The sequence below is a fragment of the Ovis canadensis genome, chromosome 13 (genome assembly GCF_042477335.2).
Source record: "Ovis canadensis isolate MfBH-ARS-UI-01 breed Bighorn chromosome 13, ARS-UI_OviCan_v2, whole genome shotgun sequence".
NCBI classification, from domain to species: Eukaryota; Metazoa; Chordata; class Mammalia; order Artiodactyla; family Bovidae; genus Ovis; species Ovis canadensis.
The window spans coordinates 96546458-96557181 of record NC_091257.1 but is presented as its reverse complement, the minus strand read 5'-3'; positions in this window follow the sequence as shown (position 1 = coordinate 96557181).

The window sequence follows — 10724 nt, the reverse complement described above, 5'->3', positions numbered from 1 at the left end:
GGGTCTTTGCTGGACCTGGGAAAAGAAAAACTGACCAGTGCAAACCAATGTCTGCTCTCGAACCACGTCACATACCAACACTGGTGTCCTCTGGGGGCGAACCACGTCACATACCAACACTGGTGTCCTCTGGGGGCGAACCACGTCACATACCAACACTGGTGTCCTCTGGGGGCGAGCCACGTCACATACCAACACTGGTGTCCTCTGGGGGCGAGCCACGTCACATACCAACACTGGTGTCCTCTGGGGGCGAGCCACGTCACATACCAACACTGGTGTCCTCTGGGGGCGAGCCACGTCACATACCAACACTGGTGTCCTCTGGGGGCGAGGGACTGGACGGCGCCAACACTGGTGTCCTCTGGGGGCGAGGGACTGGACGGCGCCAACACTGGTGTCCTCTGGGGGCGAGGGACTGGACGGCGCCAACACTGGTGTCCTCTGGGGGCGAGGGACTGGACGGCGCCAACACTGGTGTCCTCTGGGGGCGAGGGACTGGACGGCGCCAACACTGGTGTCCTCTGGGGGCGAGGGACTGGACGGCGCCAACACTGGTGTCCTCTGGGGGCGAGGGACTGGACGGCGCCAACACTGGTGTCCTCTGGGGCGAGGGACTGGACGGCGCCAACACTGGTGTCCTCTGGGGGCGAGGGACTGGACGGCGCCAACACTGGTGTCCTCTGGGGGCGAGGGACTGGACGGCGCCAACACTGGTGTCCTCTGGGGGCGAGGGACTGGACGGCGCCAACACTGGTGTCCTCTGGGGGCGAGGGACTGGACGGCGCCAACACTGGTGTCCTCTGGGGGCGAGGGACTGGACGGCGCCAACACTGGTGTCCTCTGGGGGCGAGGGACTGGACGGCGCCAACACTGGTGTCCTCTGGGGGCGAGGGACTGGACGGCGCCAACACTGGTGTCCTCTGGGGCGAGGGACTGGACGGCGCCAACACTGGTGTCCTCTGGGGCGAGGGACTGGACGGCGCCAACACTGGTGTCCTCTGGGGCGAGGGACTGGACGGCGGAGACCAGTTTCTGCAAGAACCGCCCCAGTCACTGTAAGCACTCGGCGCCCAGTTTAGGCTCTGAGAGCCATACAGTCTGTCTCCACTACCACCCTGCGGTGGGAGAGCAGCCCCCGACGACCCCTACAGGAAGGGGCACAGCGGCCTCTGGTAAGACTTGGTCTGTGAAGCAAGCGGCTGCCGGGACTGGCCGTGGGCAGCAGGCTGCGAAGCCCGCTCCCGAGCCCTGACTCAGGCAGGGGCACCGCGCACCCCGGGGCCCAGCGCCGTGGTCGTTCCCGCCGAGTCCTGCCAGAAGGGGGGCGCAGCCAGTGCCTGTGGGCCCCGAGGCCTTTCCCTGGACCGAGCGAGTCGGGAACCGTGCAGAGCCGGGGGCCGCGGTCGCAGGTTCGGGGCCCGGCCCGCCGTGAGCCTGCAGGCGGACAGGCCAGCTCCGCCCGGCCGGAGCCCCTCTCCCCGCCGCTCCCCCATCCTCCCCGCTGCCGAGCTCGGTCGTCTGAGCTGCTCTCGTCTGTCCATCTGCCTCCTTAGACAAAACCACTCCCCTCACCTGGCCTCTGCATTTCTTCAGAATTGTATTTCCACCTGAAACCTGTGCTAAATCGTCACTCGCTGGGTATTTGCTCACTGTGGTGAGAGTCTGTTAGACGAAGGTGGAGATTTATTGCTATTCGCTGTGTCCATAACAGTGCCAAGCACAGGGGAATCTTCAAAAACTACCTGATAAAGGAGTGAATGAACAAGCCAGCAGGCCAGATGGGCTGGTTCTGAACGAGAGTTCATGTCCCATCCAAAGTGAGGACTTCATACTACGCTCCTCCTGCTTGAGCCCAGAGGGCATCTAGGAACATCTTGCAGTTTTTCATGTGAAGCCAAAATTCTGCATTTTATCATGTAAACGCTCCAGGTTATTTCATTCATTTTATTAGAAATAATCTTTTATTGTCTCACATACAGTAAATGTGCATTTTGTGAGCACCTGTGAGCTGATGGCCCTAAAATATAAAGAACTAGGCCCAGCGCATAGTAGGTTCTATTTATGTGTTTGCTGTTATTTCCCCCCAGCTTTACCGAGGTATGATTGACAAAATTGTAGTGTATTTAAAATGTACAGTGATGGTTTGATACTGTATACATTATGAAATGACTCTCATAATCAATTTTTTTAAATTTTTAATTAAAAAAATTGTTTTTAACCTCACTAAACAGCATGTGGGATCTTAGTTCCCCTACCAGGGATCAAACCTGAGCCCCCTGCAATGGAAGCCTGGAGTCTTAACAGCTGGACAGTCAGGGGAGACCCAGAGTCCCAAAATCAATGAACTGACATGCCGGTCACATGATGGTTCCCTTCTGTAGGGTTGTGTGTGTGAACTTTAAGATGTACTCTCTTAGCTAAGTTCGAGTATATAATACAGTGTTATTACTATAGCCATCATGCTGTACAGATCATCAGAACATACTCATCTTACAACTGAAAGTTTGTAGCCTTTGGCTGACATTTCCCTACTTCCTCCAGCCCCTGACAACCACCGTTCTACTCTCTATTTCTATGAGTTCAACTTTTTAGTTTTTAATTCTGCATGTAAGTAGTGCCAGATAGTATTTGTCTGGCTTTTCCTCCCCGTATTGACTGTGTCGTGTCCCACTATGGAAATGGACCATCATTTATATAACCTGTTCACTAATGATGAATATTAATTTTGTTTTCAATTCTCTGCTGTTACAATGTTACCATGAATATCTTTGCCTTTATATATTTGTACACATGTAGGGATGAATTTACAGATTAAATGCCTAGAAATGGAATTTGTGAATTAAAGAGTATAAACAGTTTACATTTCAATAGATTTCACCCATATGCCTTCCAGAAAGCTCCAAAAAGTCAAGGCTAGTTTACCCACTAAATATATGTGTCCATTTCCATAGAAGTCCATTAACTCTAGGGAGGCTATCCATTAAACCTATGTTTTGTACTTCAAACACATTTTAAAATTATATGTTTGTTGAAAACTTTTTTCTGAGTAATAGAATAATGTTCCATTGAATAGAGGCACTATTTATTTATTTTCTCCAGATTTGAGTACTCGGTTGATTTTTATTTTGAACTGAAGGGGTTTTTTTTTTCTTTTCTTTTTTAAGCACGTACAAATATTTTTCATAATTGTGACAAGTCACTGACAGATTTTTTTAATGTTAAAAAATATTTGTCATCTTTACATTGGATTTGTGATTATTTAATCAGTGTTTCTATAAAACGGCCTCCGCCAGAGCAGACTTCTTGACTAGACATGAGGCCCATGAAAAAGTTTCGATGTCTTTTGAAACCATAAGAAACGAGTGACCTTTTAGGTTGAAGAACATGTTTTACTATTAAATGTTAATGTGTTTATTTTTATATCAATGCAGTCATCAAATAAAATTTATTTTATCTTTTATGGAGGAAAGGACGCATGAAAGTCTGCATAGCTTTAGCCTGAGCGTGTGTGTGTGTGGGTGTGTGTGTGTGTTCAGTCATGTCCGACTCTCTGCGACTCCATGGACTGTAGCCTGTAGGATCCTCTGTCCACTAAGTTCTCCAGGCAAGAGTGGAGTGGGTTGCCATTTCCTTCTCCAGGGGCTCTTCCCCACCGCGATGGAGCGCCACCCGCGATGGAGCGCCACCCGCGATGGAGCGCCACCCGCGATGGAGCGCCACCCGCGATGGAGCGCCACCCGCGATGGAGCGCGTGGCGCTCCTATCTCCTGCATCCGCGTCTCTACCAGCATGGCTCCTTTCCCTCTGCGCCACCAGGGTCAGAAAGAATGGAGCTGACATTCCCAGCAACCTAGTGAGCGTCACACTAACTGAAGTAAATCAAGGCAGACATCACACAGTGTCGTTTATGTGGGATATGTGGAATCTAAAAAAAAAAAAGATACAAATGAACTTATTTGCAAAACAGAAATAGACTCACAGATGTAGAAAACTCAGGTTTAGCAAAGGGAAAAGGGGGGAGGAGGGATAAATTAGGCATTTGGGATTAACAGATACACATGACTATATGTAAAATAGATAAATGACAAGGACATACTGTGCAGGACAGCATCGTATACTAATCTATAACAGAAAAGAGTCTGAAACACTTTGCTGTATCCTGGAGGAGGGCACGGCAACCCGCGCCAGTATTCTTGCCTGGAAAATTCCATGGACAGAGGTGCCTGGTGGGCTACAGTCCATGGGGTCACAAAGTCAAAATGACTGAACACACACACACACACACACACACACACACACAGAGTACGCCTGAAATACTAGAAATCAACTATACTTAAATTAAAAAGTTAAAAAAATAAAAAATCAAAACCACATGGATCAAATCTGGTTGTTTCCACACAGAACATGTGGAATAAAAGTAGCAACTTGTATCTCAGTGTGTAAAATGTTCATATAGTTTTTCATTAATAATGACCAATTTTCGATTCTGAAATGTAACTAAATAAAGGAAGATGAGAGATGTTTCACATCACTTTTTTGTAAAGAATGATGAACCTCAGGGTCGGTCTGTCGTTGGCCTTCACCAAAACCTTGAGAAGGAGATAAAATACACGTTTTTCATTTTTTAGATTCCCGTTTGTTTTATTTTTATTGTTTGACATCTTTTTGTAGCTAATAGTTATGCTGTGTACACCCCTCCCGCACATTGCTTTAATTAGGTGTTTTTTGTTTAAATAAAAATGTATTTCATTAGAAAAAAATCAAAGTATATTTTATTTTTATAACTTTGGATTTACCGTGAACATTTTTGGATTTTATTCATTCACTCATCCAACACATTTAAGTGCAAACATGTTTTTAATCGCAAAAAGTTTCAGTGTAGAACAAGAAGACAGCCTGGTGAGGCCCATCTGGAAGCAGATGGTCAGATGTGAATGATGAAAACTCATAAATTTTCGGGCTTCTTTTAAAGATTAAATTTGGAGGCTGAGTTCCCAGTGTCAATCATTTGCAGTTGGACAGAGGAAAAAGAGAACCAGAACAGAGCTGCTGGGAGGAGGCTGAGCTGGGTGTGGGGACCTCTGAAGGCAGGACTGGGCTGAGGAACTGCCCCGTGCAGGTAACTCGCTTCATGACCGGCCTCCTTCCCCGGGTGAGTTTGAACACTCTCAGTTACAGTATTGAGGTGAATCATTTCCTTCCAGGACTCAGGGTGATCTCTCATACCAGCACCTTCACTAGATTTTAACACGTATGAACAGAAAAGTTTCCTCCTCACAGCAATGCAAAACAAATTACATAAGAAACATAGTTTCTCTCCTTTTGAACAATTTTTATTTCATATTGGAGTACAGTGGATGAACAGTAGTTGTGTTAGTATAGTTAGCATAGCATAGCTGTGTTGGTTTCAGGTATATGAAGTGACTCCGTTATACATATATGTGTATCTGTTCTTAGATTCTTTTCCCGTTAAGCTTATTACAGAATGTGGAGCAGAGTTCCCTGTGCTACACAGGACATCCTTGTGGGTCATCTATTGTAAACATAGTAAGAAATATGTTCTTAAAAAAAAAAATCCACATAAAAGTGTAATGACTGGAAGGAGAGATTATGTATGGGAAAACAAATTTCAAAAGAAAAAAAAAAGGCTTGTCCAAGAAATGGACAAGCTCTTTGCTCGTCTAATTTATAATACTGACATTCCTTTCTGAAGTCAGGAACTGGGGCATGGAGAAGGGGAGAGCAGGGCGGGGGAAGGAAGCTGGGTAACATTTTCCTCTGCTGAGCTTGCAGGAGTTCACTGAGGATGAGTGAGTCGGGACTGGGAATGGTGTGGAAACACTGGCCCTCGTCTGTCACTGCTTGCACTACGGGAGGTTTTGGTTGCCAAATCCATACCTCGGTTGTCCTTGACAACCCCTGTAGGTCTCTTTCTAATAGCTGGCTACACAGGTGAAATTACACTGATTACTTAGCAAAGCTTCACCTTTGATCTAGTGATCTAGTTAGGGATGTGTGCCAGGGAGAGCCTGTGGCCGGAGAGATCACTAACAAATTAAAAGGAGGGGAAGGCGACAAGTTGCAGAAACACAGGAAGTCTGAGGTCTGTCAGTTGTTGAAACATTGATACTGCCTTTTAAGAGTCGCAGAGCTCTAAGGGCTGTTTTTGGATGACAAAATACTGACATTTAAAAGCAAGGACAACGGCAAAATCACACGCGCACGCACACACACACACACACACACACACACACACACTGTTCAAACTCAAGAACAGTGGACGGATTCCAAGTCAAGAAGTGGTGGCTGGCACTGTTTCCACTTCACTCTCCTAAGAGATGCGTGTGCTTAACAATGTGTCCCTTTCCTGCTGACACTGTAGTGAGATGAAGGGTCATCTTCACAAGTTTTGTGCTCATTAAAAAGTGCACATTTTACACTTTTATTGTTATTTTTAATTAATAGACTATTTTTCAGAGTGGTATTACAAGTTACAGAAAACCTGAAACATTACAGAATGTTGCCATATACTCCCCTCCCGCCTCCCATGCAATCTCCCTATCATTAACATCTTGCGTTAGAGTGCAACTGAAATGTGATTGTCAACTAAAGTCCATCATTTGCCTTAAGACTCATCCTTTATGTTGTGCAGTTCTATGCATTTCTGCAGACTAACCTGTGTTCACGACCACAGCATCATACAGAGGACGTTCGCTGCCCTAAAAACCCCCCTTTCTGTTCTAGCAAGGAGCACTTTTAAATTCTGTACTTTCAACAAAACTGCTATTTTTCCCCTTTTTTTTTCCCTCTCCAAGGGGGTTTTATTTTAGGAATAGAAGAGAGCTGATTCTCTTCTTTGGCAGAGACCCACGGAAAGTCACTTTGTTTGGCTGCAACGTACATATCCCTGGAAAATCTCCCCTCCTGGTGTTGGTGTTTTTGCCCGTACAGGAAAATACCAAAACTTGCTTTGCCAAGTACCCAAGAGGAAGCCCCTTTCCCAGAGACAGTGGAGCAGTCAGGCAAAGAGCTGGCAGGGGTGTGTGCTGACCCTGCCCTGCACTCACCTCATTTCACTGTTACTTTTTAGATATCTATTCATTCTTGCCCATCTCTTGAAGATGTGACATCTTGCTCCCAATCTCCTCTGTGACATGCCTGGCTGGTGTTAAGCTTGACTTCCAAACTGAAAGATTAAGAGGCATATTACTGGGCTCTAGGGTAGAGGATCTTTTCAAGAAAATTAGAGACACCAAGGGAACATTTCATGCAAAGATGGGCTCGGTAAAGGACAGAAATGGTATGGACCTAACAGAAGCAGAAGATATTAAGAAGAGGTGGCAAGAATACACAGAAGAACTGTACAAAAAAGATCTTCACGACCCATCACAATGGTGTGATCACTCACCTAGAGCCAGACATCCTGGAATGTGAAGTCAAGTGGGCCTTAGAAAGCATCACTACGAACAAAGCTAGTGGAGGTGATGGAATTCCAGTGGAGCCTTTTCAAATCCTGAAAGATGATGCTGTCAAAGTGCTGCACTCAACATGCCAGCAAATTTGGAAAACTCAGCAGTGGCCACAGGACTGGAAAAGGTCAGTTTTCATTCTAATCCCAAAGAAAGGCAATGCCAAAGAATGCTCAAACTACTGCACAATTGCACTCATCTCACACATGAGTAAAGGAATGCTCAAAATTCTCCAAGCCAGGCTTCATCGATACGTGAACCGTGAACTTCCTGATGTTCAAGCTGGTTTTAGAAAAGGCAGAGGAACCAGAGAACAAATTGCCAATATCCGCTGGATCGTCGAAAAAGCAAGAGAGTTCCAGAAAACATCTATTTCTGCTTTATTGACTATGCCAAAGCCTTTGACTGTGTGGATCACAATAAGGTGAGGTGAAGTCACTCAGTCGTGTCCGACTCTTTGCGACCCCATGGACTGTAGCCTACCAGGCTCCTCCCTCCATGGGATTCTCCAGGCAAGAGTACTGGAGTGGGTTGCCATTTCCTTCTCCAGGGGATCTTCCTGACCCAAGGATCAAACCCAGGCCTCCGGCATTCCAGGCAGATGCTTTAACCCCGAGCCACCAGGGAAGCTGGAAAATTCTGAAGGAGATGGGAATACCAGACCACCTGACCTGCCTCTTGAGAAACCTGTATGCAGGTCAGGAAGCAACAGTTAGAACTGGACATGGAACAACAGACAGGTTCCAAATAGGGAAAGGAGTACATCAGGGCTGTATATTGTCACCCTGCTTTTTTAACTTATAGGGAGAGTACATCATGAGAAACGCTGGGCTGGAAGAAGCACAAGCTGGAATCAAGATTGCCAGGAGAAATATCAATAACCTCAGATATGCAGATGACACCACCCTTATGGCAGAAAGTGAAGAGGAACTAAAAAGCCTCTTGATGAAAGTGAAAGAGGAGAGTGAAAAAGTTGGCTTAAAGCTCAACATTCAGAAAACGAAGATCATGGCATTTGGTCCCATCACTTCATGGGAAATAGATGGGAAAACAGTGGAAACAGTGGCTGACTTTATTTTTGGGGCTCCAAAATCACTGCAGATGGTAACTGCAGCCATGAAATTAAAAGACGCTTACTTCTTGGAAGAAAAGTTATGACCAACCTAGATAGCATATTAAAAAGCAGAGACATTACTTTGCCAACAAAGGTCCATCTAGTCGAGGCTATGGTTTTCCATCGGTCATGTATGGATGCGAGAGTTGGACTGTGAAGAAAGCTGAGTGCCGAAGAATTGATGCTTTTGAACTGTGGTGTTGGAGAACACTCTTGAGAGTCCCTTGGACTGCAAGGAGATCCAACCAGTCCATCCTAAAGGAGATCAGCCCTGGGATTTCTTTGGAGGGAATGATGCTAAAACTGAAGCTCCAGTACTTTGGCCACCTCATGGAAGAGTTGACTCATTGGAAAAGACTCTGATGCTGGGAGGGATTGGGGGCAGGAGGAGAAGGGGACAACAGAGGATGAGATGGCTGGATGGCATCACAGACTCAATGGACGTGAGTCTGAGTGAACTCCGGGGGTTGGTGGTGGACAGGGAGGCCTGGTGTGCTGCAATTCATGGGGTCACAGAGTCGGACACGACTGAGCGACTGAACTGAACTGAACTAAGGGTAGAGGAACCTACTGAACAAGGGTAGAGCACGCAGAGTATATAAAGTAGAGAATTATCTTTCTTTATCCTCTCCTTTATGTGCTTGTTGCTACTGTTTTGGTGTTCAATCACTGAGTCGTGTCTGACTCTTTGCAGCCCTGTGGATTGCAGCACGCCAGGCCTCCCTGTCAAGCTCCTGTCTATCGAGTTGGTGATGCCCTCCAACCATCTTATCCTCTGCTACCTTCTTCTCCTGCCTTCAATCTTTCCCAGCATCAGGGTCTTTTCCAGTGAGTCAGCTCTTTGCATCCTGTGGCTGAAGTAGTGAAGCTTCAGTCCTTCCAATGAATAGTTAGGGTTGATTTACTTTAGGATCGACTGATTTAATCTCCCTGCAGTCCAAGGGACTCTTAAGAGTCTTCTCCAGCACCACAGTTGAAAAGCTTTATTTGGTATTCAAGAAGTATTCGAGTGCCTACCATGTGTCAGGCTCTGCCCAAGACAAAGTTCCTGCCCTCGGGGAGCTTAGTCTCATTGTGCAAAAGTGCTTCAGTCGTGTCCGACTCTTTTCGACCTTATGGACTATAGCCCACCAAACTCCTCTGTCCATGGAATTTTCCAGGGAAGAATACTGGAGTGGGGAGCCAGTAGCTTCTCCAGGGGATCTTCCCGACCCAGAGGTCACACCCAGGTCTCCTGCATGGCAGGCAGATACTTTACTGTCTCGTCTGAGCCACCAGTGGTTGGATCATAGGAGAGAAATACCGAACCTAGGAACTGATAGACAAAAGCCAGGGCGTGGTGAGTAGGGAGCTATTTGGTTAGGTGAGTCAGGGACGGTTCCTGCAGAGCTGGTATATTGTGGAGCTGTGAATGAAGGGGGCCGGCAGGCATGCAAAAGTCTGCAAATGGAGAATTCCAGGCAGAAGGGGGAGCAAATGGGGGGCCGGGGACTGCATCAGTCAGTTCAGTCGCTCAGTTGTGTCCCACTCTTTGCTGATCCCGTGGACTGCAGCACGCCAGGCCTCCCTGTCCATCACCAACTCCTGGAGTTTACTGAAACTCATGTCCATCGAGTCGGTGATGCCATCCAGCCATCTCATCCTCTGTCGTCCCCTTCTCCTCCTGCGTTCAATCTTTCCCAGCATCAGGGTCTTTTCCAATGAATCAGCTCTTTGCATCAGGTGGCCAAAATATTGCACTTCAATTCAGCTTCAACATCAGTCCTTCCAATCAACACTCAGGACTGATCTCTTTTAGGATAGACTGGTTGGATCTTCTTGCAGTCCAAGGGACTCTCAAGAGTGTTCTCCAACACCACAGTTCAAAAGCATCAATTCTTCAGTGCTCAGCTTTCTTTATAGTCAAACTCTCACACCCATACATGACCACTGGAAAAACCATAGCCTTGACTAGACGGATCTTTGTTGGCAAAGTAATGTCTCTGCTTTTTAATATGTTGTCTAGGTTGGTCATAACTTTCCTTCCAAGGAGTAAGCATCTTTAATTTCATGGCTGCAGTCACTATCTGCAGTGATTTTGGAGCCCCAAAAAATAAAGTCAGCCACTGTTTCTCCATCTATTTCCCATGAAGTGATGG